This window comes from Chelonoidis abingdonii, chromosome 11 (genome assembly GCF_003597395.2).
Source record: "Chelonoidis abingdonii isolate Lonesome George chromosome 11, CheloAbing_2.0, whole genome shotgun sequence".
Classification (NCBI taxonomy): domain Eukaryota; kingdom Metazoa; phylum Chordata; order Testudines; family Testudinidae; genus Chelonoidis; species Chelonoidis abingdonii.
This window is the reverse complement of record NC_133779.1, coordinates 32,188,632-32,202,468: the sequence shown is the minus strand read 5'-3', so window position 1 is coordinate 32,202,468 and position 13,837 is coordinate 32,188,632. Positions and strand designations below refer to the sequence as shown.

General features: G+C 53.5%; 1 long non-coding RNA gene across 5 annotated transcripts; it reads right to left on the bottom strand.

Annotated features, from left to right (window-relative positions):
• Positions 1-5,579: 5,579 nt before the first annotated feature.
• Positions 5,580-13,552, bottom strand: LOC116829439 (uncharacterized). 5 transcript variants are annotated; one of them, XR_012656802.1, is made up of 4 exons: positions 13,161-13,552; positions 12,900-13,042; positions 7,769-8,547; positions 5,580-7,514 (listed from the first exon to the last, which is right to left on the bottom strand). It is a non-coding gene; the product is annotated as an uncharacterized LOC116829439 (long non-coding RNA). The 5 variants fall into 5 exon arrangements; XR_012656801.1 differs by having other exon boundaries at positions 13,355-13,552; XR_012656803.1 differs by lacking the exon at positions 13,161-13,552 and having other exon boundaries at positions 7,769-7,956; positions 8,214-8,547; positions 12,900-13,115.
• Positions 13,553-13,837: the final 285 nt, after the last annotated feature.

Sequence of the window (13,837 nt, the reverse complement as noted above, 5' to 3'; positions counted from 1 at the left end):
TGGTGCTTGGAGGTGCCCATCCATGGTGCCTGGTGGAAGCCATTGGAAGCATGGTGCATCATGACCTAAGGCGCAGCTTGTGTTCCTCTGCTCCCCATGGCCCTGAGCAGGCTGGAGCTCCACAGTATCCTGCTGCCAGAGCCTGAGATCCATCTGCTGCTCCTCAGCTCCCAGCATGGCCATCACAGCAAGGCTGCCATAACCTGTCACTCACAGCGCCATGGGGGATGTGGAAGCAATGGCTGGGTCCCAGGGGAGGAAGGGGTTGGTGGCAATCACCTCGCGTGGATGAAAATGGCTGAGGGCCAAATGCTGCCCTTGGGCTCAAGTGTGTATGGGTCCTGTGGGAGCTTTGGCCCAGATCCTCAAAGGCATTTGGGCACCCAGCTTCCCTGGAAATCAGTGGGAGTTAGGAGCCCCAGTACCTTTGAGGAGCTAGGCCTTTGTGGGTCTGGTCGACAACCTGGGAGCTTCTGGAGCTGGGTCCATGTCCAGGGCCTCACTCACATCAGACGTTTGCTGCCAGGGAATGTGCTTGGGGAAAGCAAAGGAAGGGGGGTGTCAGAATGCTGCTGGGCCTAGAGCCACCACCTGGAGCTGTCCAGACCAACATTTCCCTGGCACAAGGAGATTCCCTTTAACCCTGCCTGGGCTGCTCAATGGCCCATGTGTCCTGTCACTAAAGCTGATAACCCAGCTCCAAATGCCCGGCATTAGTGAATCACATGTAGTCAAGGCAAAGTACAATACAGCCTCTGTGATCCCGCAGCTAAAAGGCATCCCAGGGAGATGACCTCGGTGGCCTTTGCTCCAGCGATCTCAGGAAACTGGCCATGTTTTATTTTTGTGCCTTAGCCTGCAAATGTGAATCTCTGCTTCTGGCCATGCCAAAAACTAAGCAAGCTCCGGCTGGAGCGTCAGCAGGGGCTGCGGGGCCACGTCTTTGGCTGGTGGAAGTCAATGGAGTGACACCAATTTGTGCCAGCTAAAGATCAGGCCCACACATTGTTGCTGATGGCTTTCACAGGCAAGACAAGAAGGGGAATTCCCCAGTGGTGGAGGAGCTGGTCAGGTGAAAAGAGACTCTCTCGAGGGGTGTGCCTCCATGTGATTTGGGAAGGCCAAAAAGGAACAATGCCAAGAAACAATGGAAAGGCTGCATCACTAGCTAGCCCCAGAGAGCGGCTGGGGAAGAGATGAAGCAGAGCAGAAACAGGAGAGGAGAAGCTTTGGCAACTTATCTGATCATCAGTTGCCTGCCATTGTCCAGCCTGAACGCTGGAGGAGTCCTTGCTTTGTAGTAGTGTCCCTTGTCCTAAGACTGCCTAATATCTACCATTATACAATTTTCCAGCCACTGTTGGAAGAGCTTTAGCACTATTGTGATTGGCAGCAGGACTTTGAAATTCACTAGGAGGTGATGTGTGGTGTCAGGGAGGCACTGCTGTTGGCTCTGTAATGATCCATTTGGATCTGGCTGAGTTACAAGCTGTCCGAACCCACCAGTCGCTGTACGCATTACGCTCAGCACAGCTTGCTGCTAAAATTGCCTGACAGGCTGTCTGCACTGAGCATCTCAGCGCTCCTCCCTGCGGCATTCGGAAGTGGCTGCGCAGGAAAGTCCCTGGATGAGACGCAGACCAAAAGGGTGAAATTCTCTGGCCTTTGTTAGATGATCAAAATGGTGCCTTCTGGACCTGACATCTATTGATCCTCCTGGTCCTGCACCCCCATCTAAACACCTTTTGGCCTATGGGAGGGAGCCTGAAGATGCCGACTTCAGGTCTCCCCTGTTTAATCTCTCCTCACCTCTCTGTTCACTCCAATTTTCTGAGTCTCTGCCAGTGTTACAAACCCTTTTTGCATCCTAGTTCTCCCAGGGCTGAAGATAAGTTGATGCCTCAGCCACCTCTGGTGGAAAGGGACAAGGATGGGTGCGGGGAGGAGGGTGCATTTGGGGCCCATGCCTGAGAGCCATGCACAGTGAGCAGTTTATATTAATCCTCGGCAGCTGTCTAGTTTATTTCAGCTGAGGTTTACAGAGGCAGCTCACTTGTCACCCCCGTCTTTAACGTTGGGGAAACTGATGCACAGGGAGGAGATGTGAGGAGCCCCATTCTCACAGCAAGTGACAGGTTCCCTGCTCTAGCCATTCCCAGGGCTGGGAAAGGAACCCAGGAGTCCTGTCCGCCAGTTTCCCTGTCTCCCTCGCTCTCCTCTGTTTGCCCCCCGCCCCCTTGTCAGGGGATTCTAATCCCCTGTCAGGGTTAATTCTCATTCTCCCCTCGCCTCGAGAGAAGCTCATTCTAAGAGCAAAGGACTCAGAGGTGGGGCGGGGGTGGATATTGTGAATCCTTCAAGAGGCTTACCCAGCACAGGTGCATGAGTTCTGGGTTTAGAAGGGGGTTGGTTTTCTGCTCCTGATAAATGGAAATGAATTTACTTGGAGACAAGGGAAGAGGCATTAGTCATAGATTGTAAGGCCAAACGAGAAGCAGTGTGGCCTAAGGGCTAGTGCACTGGCTTGAGACCTTGATTCTAGTCCTGGCTCTGCCAACGGCATATGGGGTGACCTTTTGGCAATTAATTGATCTTTATTAGCAGGTAAATATGCAGTGGTCTGTGATGGGATGTTAGATGAGGTGGGATCTGAGTTACTACAGAGAATTCTTTCCTGGGTGCTGGCTGGTGAGTCTTGCCCCACATGCTCAGCGGTTTAACTGATCACCATATTTGGGGATCGGGGAAGGAATTTTCCTCGCAGGGCAGATTGGCAGAGGCCCTGGAGTTTTTTGCCTTCCTCTGCAGCGTGGGACACGGGTCACTTGCTGGAGGATTCTCTGCACCTTGAGGTCTTCAAACCACAATTTGAGGACTTCAATAACTCAGACATAGGTTAGGGGTTTGTTACAGGAGTGGGTGGGTGAGATTCTGTGGCCTGCATTGTACAGGAGGTCAGACTAGATCATAATAGTCCCTTCTGACCTTAAGTCTATGAATCTATGAAAACCCTCTCTGTACCTCAGTTTCCCCATCTGTAAAATGAGGATGGCACTCTTCTGTGAAGATCTTTGAGATCTCTGAGTGAAAAGTGCTGGGGATTTCTAGTCTGACCTCCTACACGGGAATGTCACCCAGTTAGCTCTGCCTTGAGCCCAATAACTTGTGTTTGGCCAAAGCATCTCTCCCAGTGTCGGGGACTTGAACAGAGCAGGACGTGGAGAATCTTGGGTGTTTGTTCCCGTGGTTCCTCCCCTCACGGAGACAAACATGGGCCTGATTTCTACTCTGAATGCATCTGACTTCAGGATCCAGCCATTAGTCCTTGTCTGCCTCTCTGCTAGATTCATGAGCCGTTTGGAGCATGGGATTTTCTCCTTGACCCTGACACTGTGTTGCTCCAATGCAGCAGCGGGAGTGATCAGTTAAAAGGCCTCGGGGCCTGTTTCTCTTTTCCTGGCTGCAGAAATCCAGGTAATAAGCTGCCCCTCCTTGGATAGCCCCGGGGTGTAACCCATTTTTCTGAGCCTGGCTAGATGCCATCTACAAAAGGCAAAAACGTGTTTCAGCCAGTGTGGTTGAAGGGGGATGGCTGACCAGGTGCTGACGGATGTGAGGGAGGAATGATTTTAGGGTGTTCGGAGGGCATATAATTAGAGGCGATGGGATGAAAGGAAGAGGTAGGTGAGAGACAGGGCCGTCCTTAGGCATAGGCAACATAGGCAGCTGCGTAGGGCATCTGAAAATTTGGGGCACCACTGGGTCTTAGCGCCCACGCACCTTGTTTTCCTATCCCTGTTCTGACCCTTCCTGCAGGCTCCCACAGCTGGCTGCTGCAGCCTGGTGAGTCTTTCTTGGGAGGGAATCTAGTAGTTAAAAGTGAAAAAGCCTCCAGCCTGCGAGACCTATTAGCACAACATTGAAACTGTTAAAGAGCCATTCAAGGGGTAATGAAGCCATTTAACAGGCATTTGCCAACCCCCAGGTATATACTGACAGGTTTCAGAGTGGTAGTCCTGTTAGTCTGTATCAGCAAAAACAAGGAGGAGTCCTTGTGGCACCTTAGAGACTAACAAATTATTTGGGCATAAGCTTTCATGGGCTATAACCCACTTCATTAGATGCCCACAAAAGCTTATGCCCAAATAAACTTTTATACTGTCAGTTTTTGACTTTACTGACAAAAACAGTTGTGCATTAATGTAATATTTACACAGAACATGTCAGTCTACAGGACCTTAGTTTAAAATTTGCTTTAAACATATTTCATTAGTGAGCTGGTGTAGATTATAAAATCACATCTCTAAAAAATGCTTGCATAGACTTTTAGATGCACAATCATCTTTAGCCTTAAATGTTTGGATCTTCAGATATATAGTTTTTTTAAATAAATCCTTCAGAAGACCTCCCTTATCTAAAACACACATTTTAATTACTATAGTTAAAAAGAAAATGTTTCCAAGTCTTCCTGGCCTTTCTGTCCATCCCTTCACCACCTGTCCCCACACTCCTGACTGACGAGACCCCTTAAAGGGACAACAGTCCTTCCCTTCCAGATAGCTGGACAAAGAGTTTCCCTTTCTTTAATTCTGACTATCTGATGAACTAGTTTTAAGAGAACCCTCCAGCAAAATCAGAACCTTAGTAAGACATAAAATCCTTGTTATACCTAAAATCTTTGGAAACATGTTTTTTTAAAGTTGGTGAAATTTCATAAACATGTCTATTGTTGTGGATATCAGATAAAGTAAATTAGTGTTCCTTTTTTCTAAAAACAATGAACATTGTTATGAACACACTAAACCTCTCTGATTAATTTAAAATAATGTCTGTTCAGTGAGTTAAATATGTAGTAATCTGGAATGTTGGCTTAAGGTTTAAGAGTACATTTAAAATATAAATTCATGTTAGAAATACTGATTAAGAAAATGTAAAACAGAGAAGAGCTGCATCATGTGTTCCATTATATGTAATGTTGTATTCAGCGGGACAGCTGACTCACCCTTACTACGAAGCTTTTGCAAATAAGGCCTGGGCTACACTAGGGTGGGGTGTTGCTGTAAGATACGCAACTTCAGCTACGAAGTATCTTATTCCAACTTACCTCCCATCCTCATGGCGCGGGAGCGACGTCTGCGGCTCCCCCATCGACTCCACTATCGCTGCTCGCTCCGGTGGAGTTCCGGAGTCAACGGGGAGCGCATTCGGGGATCGATATATGAGACACGATATATCGATCCCTGATAAATCAATCGCTACCCGCCGTATCGGCGGGTAGTCTGGACGTACCATAAATCTCTGACAAACTTCAGGGCATATCAAAAAGACTGTGACTGACATTTTTTATTCCCAAGTTTTAGTGCTTTTCATTAGGTACCTTCATTTCCATTCTGCATGAGGGAGAGGGTATGGGGGTCTCTACGGGGAACTATGACTCTCCGCCACAGTGAGGGAGGCCGGGCATCTCATTATCCTTTGCTGTCTCGTCCCTCCTCCCCCACACCCTCCAGGCTGTGAGCTTGGGCTGCCATTGGGCATAGGGGTACCACTGCGTAGGGCCCCATAAATCCTAAGGACAGCCCTGGTGAGAGAGCAGGAAAAACTTCCTCCTGGTGCAGACTGGGAGGGGGTGCAGTCATCCCAGAGGACGTGGTGGGAGCCGCAGGACTTGAGCCTTTGAATCTAAACTAGACTAAAAAAAATGCCCAGGGTGATACGCTGCAAGGAACGATCTTGCACTGGCCTTGGGAGCTGGACTAACAGCTCAGTCCCAGCTGCAATTGCTGCACTGTGCAAAACAGTGTAGTCTAGCGGATAAAGTGCTCACCTGGGACTGAGGAAACTGGGTGTAATCCTGGCTCTGCCACTGGCCTCCTGGGCGACTGTGGGCAAATAATTTCCCCGCTCTGTGCCTCCATCTCTCCATCTGATACTGACTTCCTTGGCTTAAAAGCGCTATATATCAGTTAGGCCTTGTTATTACTGTGCTCATTCTTAGCCCAGCAAGTGCATGGGGCTAGATTGGGCTCAACACGCTCTCCAGGCCAATTCCTCACTGCTTTGCGGCAGGTCCAGCCCTATGGGGTTGGGATCAGAGCTGGGGGTTGGGGGAAGTCACCTTTCCCTTGAGCTCCAGCTGGAAGGGATCTCCTGCCATCTGTGATGCTGGGAGCTTGGCAGAGGGATTAGGACTGCGTCGTCTGACACAGGCTGGGTGTCTTGTCTTCGTGGCAGAGCCCAGGGCCAGCTTTCCAAGGGCTCAGCGCCCACCTTTGGTGCCAGGATTTTGGGTGAACTGGCAGCTCCTGTGGACATCACTTAGGGCCTCCTCTTTGAAAAGCCTGGCCCAGGTAAATAGCTTAAGTCAGAGATGCCCAATAACTGCAAATAACGGCATTTAGACGTGTCAGCTCTTCCTTTGGAGCCCAAGGGCTGAGGGGGCCCTGCAGCCTCGGCTGGGTGTGTTAGGGTGCTTTGGTTACCACAGGGCGGGCAGTTGTGTGGCTCATGTACAGGACGGGGGCACTGGCAGGGCCTTAAGGGCACCAGCTCACAAGGACCATGAGAAATAACGTTTCTACAACTGGAGCTGAGTCACTGAGGGGTGCACACTTCAGCCGGGCCTGCGGGAAAACCCCCTCTGATTGGCTGCCTTCCCAACTGCCCCACCCCCTGGGGTAGTGCAGCCAATCAGAGGCAGGCGGTGCAATCACGAGCCCCCACTGTTCTCACAGGAGAGGAGGGAGGTAAAGAGCCCATCAGTGCAGGGTGAGTCGGCTCCCTGCTCCCTTCCTGGGAGCAATGGGGACCGGGTGGCTCCTCTCCCTGCAGCACCCACCTGGGAAGGGCTGGGGGGCAAGGAATCCCAGCAGCTGCCCGAGGAGCTGAGGTGCGAGGGGCACAGAACTGATGGGGGGTAGGCAGATGCAATGTCACTTCCCTTGCCGGAGACAATGATTCTTTCCCGCCCCCCCCCCCAACTTTTTTTGGACCATTTTAAGCCATGGGCGTCCGGACTCCTGGGTTCTGTTCCTGGCTCCGCTACTGACTCGTGGGGTGACCTCATGTAAGTCACATCCCCTCTCCGGGCTCGGGTGGCCCCGTGTCGAATGGGGCCATCGCTATGACCCAGCCCTGGGGCTGATTCATTCTTGTTGGTGCGACGCTCTGAGAGCCGTGGAAGGATGGTGCTAGAGAAGGGCCAAGGGCCATCGTCATTCCCCGAACCCCATCAGCACAGGTGCCGTTTTACAGCTTCGAGCTCCATCCCTCCTGTGGGACGGGGCTGTGTCCTTGTTCCAGGGCAGGCGAGGGATCCCAGCCTGTAGAGAGACTAGACTCAGAAGCCCCTCCAGCCTGCGGTGTCGTAGTCACCACCTGCTCACACCCTTTGCTGGTGCAAAGCTGTCCTCTTCTGAGGACTCTGCCTTCTGCTCTCCTGGCAGCCAACCTCCAGGCCTGAGCAGGAACGTGTCTGGGAGGTGCCAGCTGGGGTGTCGGCAAGAGCTGTGCCACTGGGGAACAATACGGGAGAGGGAACGGGACCTAGCTATTCTCTCTCCCCACCGACCCTGCTTGGTACAGTTTGCAGCAGTAAGGGGGTGCAAGGCCTTGTAGCACTGTGGCTGGAGAAGGGGCAGAACCTGCTCTGACTAGCATGGCCTTACCCTCCATTCTGAGTCATGGCTCTGCCGGGGGGAGGGGGGGTGCGCTCTGCCAGCCAAGTAAGAGGGAACCAGAGGCGGGTTCTCAGCCTGTCTTCACCCACCAGCCTGTAATAGGAATTCCCAGCTTCCCATCTGGCTTGGGTGGGGGAGAGCACGCTGAGGTGCCTCTGAGGTGCACCGCACTGAGGTGCCTCTGCCGTGCTCCAAAGTTGGCCTCTCTGCCCTGGGTGGAAGGGAACGAATGTGACGGAACTGGCTCGCTCCATGGGCCCGATCCTGTACAGTGCTGCTCACAGCAGGGAGCAAAAAGTGCTTAGGCCCTTAAGACTGTGGCCACGCTGAGTAACACCACCCGTCCCCCACCACCGACATGCACCCCCTCTAGGGTGGAGCGTGCCTGCCAGGAGGCAGCCCATGGACAACACACTGCAAAATCTGAGCCTTGGCTCAACTGCTGCCCTGGTGCAATGCATCATGGGATCTTTAATAACCACACAGCTCAGGGAATGTCTCTGTTTCGTGAAGTCCCAGCCAGCCCAATGCAACTCACCTTCCCAAGGGGATGTTGTGAGACTCTATTAACATGTTTACCAAGCACTTTCGGCTGAGAGACTCCAAGGACAGGTGCCACCTTGTCTGTATTGATCCAATGTTCCTCTGCTGTTTGCTGAGGGTGTTTCCCCAGGCCAGGAGATCCCAACCTATTGTCAAAGTCTGGCTGGCTCCATGCTCCATCTAGGTGTGCCGGTTTCCAGACTGGGTTTGCCAGGCCAGTTAATCCCCTCTGGGTCAGCTGGGGCTACAGGTCCCGTCTGCTGTGACACATCTGCCTCGCTTAGACCGGCTGTGTAGCGCCCTGCGTCACCCTTATTGTCACCACCTTAACGGGGAAGAGGCAGGGGTGAAAATAACTTACAGGACTTACTGGTACTGCCAGAGTCCTGAGGGGGGCATGGCCTCACCCGAAAGAGGCGGGGCCTCTCAAGATTTAAAGGCCCTGGGGCACCGGCTGTGGCTGGGAGCTCTAGGGCCTTTATATCACCCCAGGGCTCCCAGCTGCAGAGGTAGCTGGGAGCCCCCGAGGCTCAGGGGCAAATTAAAGGGCCCGGGACTCCAGCTGCCGTGGAGCTCCGGGCCCTTTAAATCCCCACCGCCCCGAGCCTTGCTGGGCTGGGGCCGGGATTTAAAGGGCCTGGAGCTCCTGCCGCTGCAGGGAGCTCTGAGCCCTTTAAATCCTGGCCTCAGCCCAGCCGCTGGAGCTGCGGGTGGGATTCAAAGGGCTCTGGGCTCCCCGCAGCCACAGGGAGCCCAGAGCCCTTTAAATCCCTGCTGTGGAAGCCAGTACGGTCCAGCACAGTATATTGGCTCTTGCCTGTACGCTGTGCCGGACCAGCCCGGCTTACTTTCATCTCTGGGAAGAGGAGCTCTTCGGCCTAGTCTGCGTGGTCATTTGACCCCAGCTGGTCCTGGGGCTGGCTCTGGGTGCGATCTGTGGCCCCCCACAGCTAGTAATGGGGGCAGCTGGCAGGGGATCAGCTGGGGGATGGAGGGGGCCTGTGAGCAGACTGACCTGCATTTTATACCCAGACTGAATTAGTCACTCGAGGTAAATCAGACTCAGGTTTATAAATGAGGTTGAGGCTCTGAGTGAACAGAGAGGGGTATAGACACGTCACTGAGCTGGGACCAGCAGGTGTGTGGGGTTTGCAAGCCTGGGCCAGCCCTAGAGAAGGAAGACAGTAACCAGTTCTGCAGGCCTGTAGCTCTCCTTTCATCTGGGAGCATCAAAGCCCTTTGCAAGCACTGAGCAGCATCTGGGAGGCTGGTTAATTCCCAAGTGGATGCCACCGAGGAGGGAGGGAGGTTGTTCCCTGGGGCTTCCACTAGGGAGGGCTATGCTGGGAAAAGGGGTTTGGGGCACTGCCCCATCTCCTGACATGATGCCGTCCCTGACAGCTCCCTCAGCAGGCCAGCAGTGGGGAGATGGGTCGAATCAGGTCAGGATTCACACTGAGGAGCAGTCAGAATGGGGCTAGTGGGGGTGGTGGGTGAAGAGCCAGGAAGACAGAAGGGGGCTTGGTGGGCTGGCCCAGCAGGATGGGTGGGGACTAGAGGTGGGTGAAATTTCTTTGATGAAAAACAGAGTTTCAGGAACAAAAAACATTTTAAAAAAATAGAGCAGCCACCATCCCATTCAATGGGAGATTATAAGAAACACACCTTCATGCTTCGGAGCCTTAATTGGCCGCAGTGGTCAGGAAGTAATGCCCCCCCATGGGCAGATTATTCCATATATGTCCACTGAGGGGTTTCTTGCACCTCGCGCTGAAGCAGCTGGTACTGGCCACTTGCCAGTGTGTGCTGCTAGGACTTGTGGGGCTATATCCCCGGGCAATAGACTGAGCTACCCTGTGACTCTTTCCTAGTGAACTGAGGGAGAACTTGGTCTTTTGGGCACATGGGGAATTGTGGGAAGGTGCTTGGAGGACTATCACACTCAGGTGGTTTACCCTGCATCCTCACTGCACAATGGGGTGGAGTTACCAGCCCTAGTGAAAGCAACACCCACGGGTTGGCCTATCCCCTCCACCGGGCCAGCTAGCCTGGGTTGAAAGCACCACTCCATTTGGGTCAGAGGGATTCGTGTGTGGACGGGAGCTGGGTTAAGGGCAAAGCCTTGCAGTAAAGATGCACCCTTCTGAGGGTGTGGTTAGAGCAGAGGCTCACATACCTTGGCTGCACTGTGATCCTCCAGGCTGGAAGCTGTGATTTCAGCCACTGGCGGCAGCGTAGCTCTGCCTTCTGAAGCTTGTGAATGATTTTTGCACTCGACCCACCCTGTGTGCTCCTCATACCCACAGGCCCAGCACCCCAGTCCCCTCCTACCCTGTGCAATGCCCACTGGGTAACGGGCTCTGCCAGCGCTCAGGATGTGGCTGCTGGACGTGAACTAGGCTGCCACTGGAGGTGCTGGAAAGGGTGATTTTCAGGAAGGTCTAGACTGATGCCCATTCTGGTTGTCATGACAGCTGGAGCACTCTAAATATCCAACCCCTGTGAAGGGGGCACCTCGGGTTTTATAATGGGACATAGAAAAGTTACGAATCTGCACATTCAGGCCCCGGATCTCAGTTCTTCCCTCACTGCATGTAAGGCAGGGATGGAAGGGTAGGGGAAAGGCAAAGGTGACCTTACATCACCTTTGCACTCCCTGTATTCTAGGACCTGTTTAGCTTCTGGTGTAATTAGAGCAGCCCTCAAGCTGCTCTAACTTATGCTCTACTTCCTATAGGCCACAGGGAGCTGAGAACAGCCACAGTGCAGAGCACTCTAGCCATGCCCCTGATATGCCCCTATGCTGGGGACTGGAGGCAGGGCTGGTTTAGAGCCCTGGGACCAAAATCCACTCACGTTAAGGCTCCTTTGCATTGCCAGATTGGCATCCAGGGGCCTTAGCGTAACTGAGAATCAGGCTCTGAATATTTTAAACACCTGCACTTCCTGGTGTCAACATTTGAACCAGATGCCTGAGGCTTATTAAGTGGAGTGACTTTTTAAAATGGTTTAGACACATTGGGTTGTAGTAAGAGCTGGTCTGCAGGGGGAAGCTGCAGCAGTTAAACTACAAGGGGTGAATGTAAACTGATTTAGACTGGGGCAAAATGCTGTGGGGAGACCCCTATTTCAGTTTGAGTGGCTTATATCCTTCTTCTTCTTACATATTGTTGGCATTATTATTACAAACGCAGAGCAAAGGGACAGTCCCTGCCCCCAAGGAGCTTACGATCTAAGTATGAGTCAAGAGACAACTGCAGGCATGGAGTACGAGGCCAATATTGCTTAGCACGATAGGCTGTGGTCTCAGCAGCACTGTCAAGTTTTCTGTCCTGGGCTCTTATACAGGTTTTCATCAGCTGCACTCAAAGCACTTTACAAACAAGGTCAGTATCATGATCCCCATTTTACAGATGGGGAAACTGAGGCACAGAAAAGGCAGTCACTTGCGCAAGGTCACCCAGCAGCAGAGCCAGGAATAGAATGTAGGTCTCCTGTGTCCCAGTCTCTGTCCACTAGGTCGCATGGCCTCCCCACTAAGCTGCCGTCAAACCGAAGTAAGAGCGTCCATACAGGGATATTCACTGATTTCACTACAGTGATTATAAAACCCACTGAAGCTAAACTAGTGCAACTCTCTGGTGTAGCCACACCTGAAGAATCCTAGCCACATGCCCATGCGATGCGAGGCTATTTGATCGGCCCCAACGCCGTGTGTGCGTGCCCTGAGTTTACTGCTCTGTTACTTTTACAAATAAGGCTTCCTCTTTGGAAGCTTTATGTTATTCCTGGCTCTGAAAACAGCCGTCTGCGCGCAGAGCTGAGAGGACCCAACATCCCTGCTAAAATAATGGGACCTTTGCCATCCACTGCTGCGGTGCCATCCAGGTGGCGCCCGGGTGGATCATGCTAAGATCACTGGGGCTGTGGCACAGCAGAGCCTCTCTGGAGCATGCAAATTAAAACGCCAAAATAGGTTGACACGCATAGTACAACTGGATCACTCCTGCATGAGTGGCGAAGGCTGGGTAGGGAGCTAGTCTAGGAAGTGGGAGATCAGGGGTCAAATTACTGCTCTGTCGCAGATTGTTTGCATGGCCCTCGGACACGTCACGTCGTCTCCCTGTGTCTTGGCTCCCCCCATTGGTTCAAGGGGGATCGTTGCCCTGCCTGGCGTATGTTAAAGACTGGGAGGTGCTCCGATATTGGGGTAACGCAGGGGCCGGTTAAGCACCAGAGGTAGAACCTGTTATTGATTGGGCGTTAGGAGATAGGGTACCGGACCAGGAGAGCTGTTGTCGGTGTTATGGTAGCTCTTCGAGGCCCGGTTGTGCAGGGTGCCATACATCCAGGTAGTAAGAGACAGTACCTGTCCCCAAGAGCTCACCCCCGAAATAGACATGACATACAGGAGAGGCGGAGAAGTGACTGGTCCAGGGTGGCACAGCAGAACCAGGAAGAGAACCCAGACTCCTGTCTACATTGCCACCTGGATTCTAGCTCTGGCTCTGACACGCACCCAGGTGCCTCAGTTTCCCATTCTGTGAAGCACTTTGAGATCCACCTATGAAAAACTCTGGGAAGTTGCTCAGGGTTGTTGTTTTATCTCTGGTTCATCAAGGACCCGTGGCACAGGAGATACACCCAGTGTGCTCGGAATGGGACAGGTCACCTCACCTGAACCCTCCCAGCTCACCACGTGGGTGAAGTGGCCTCTTCTTGCTAATCCGAGATCCGAGGAGTTTTTAATGCCGCTTGAGGGAAACTGCAGCCTCTGTCACCCATGTTCCTGTACAAGAAGCCCCAACCTCGTGCGCAGCCTGCAAATAAGGAAGTGGGGAGAGTGTCACTACAGACAGCGCATGAAGTGTGAATACCTCGCCGCCCCATTTTGCACAGGGCTGGGTGCGGTGGGGGATCCAAGCACAAAGCATGCACCTAGCCTACAAGGAGTTCGCTGCCGCAAATGAAGCAAGCTGGAGCTTGCGAAGGGTGGGGTGAATAGTTCATCCAATTAAGCACGGAAATAGCAGCCATGCAAACCCGGGAGGGGGGAAGGGGGATTGCTGCAGTTTGTGAAGTATGCATCCGACATGCACGAAGCAATGAAGCATGCACCCCGCTGCACACACTGCAGCATGGGCGCAGGTGGGGTGTCGTTGCAGCAGTCCGTGGAGCACGCAGCCCCCTTCCCTGTGCACCAGGCTCCTGCTCCTCCTTCCCCGGGGGCTTTGCAGCGAGCAGGACTCGGGAGGAGGCGTCACTTCCAGTGCGGGCTGCGCTGCTGTCACATCCGCCGCGGGCCGCTCGGAGCGAGGGGAGGAGGCAGTGGCTGCACCGGCCTAGGAGCCTGGAGCGTCCGGGAGCAGCGCGGGTCCAGCCCGGAGGGGTCCCCGGGGGGGATGCAGGAGGCCGCGCTCGGCTCAAGCTGCTCAGCGGGCCCGGGACCGGCTCGAGCGGGCGGCAGCGGCCCGCGTCGGAGTGGGGCCCGGTACCGGCTCGGATCCCGGATGCTCCCCGCTCCGGAGATTGCAGCGGATAAAGGACCGAGGTGCCCTGCCTAGGAGCCCGCAGCCCGATCCCCCGCAGCCCCCGTCCCGCTGCAGCCCCCATCC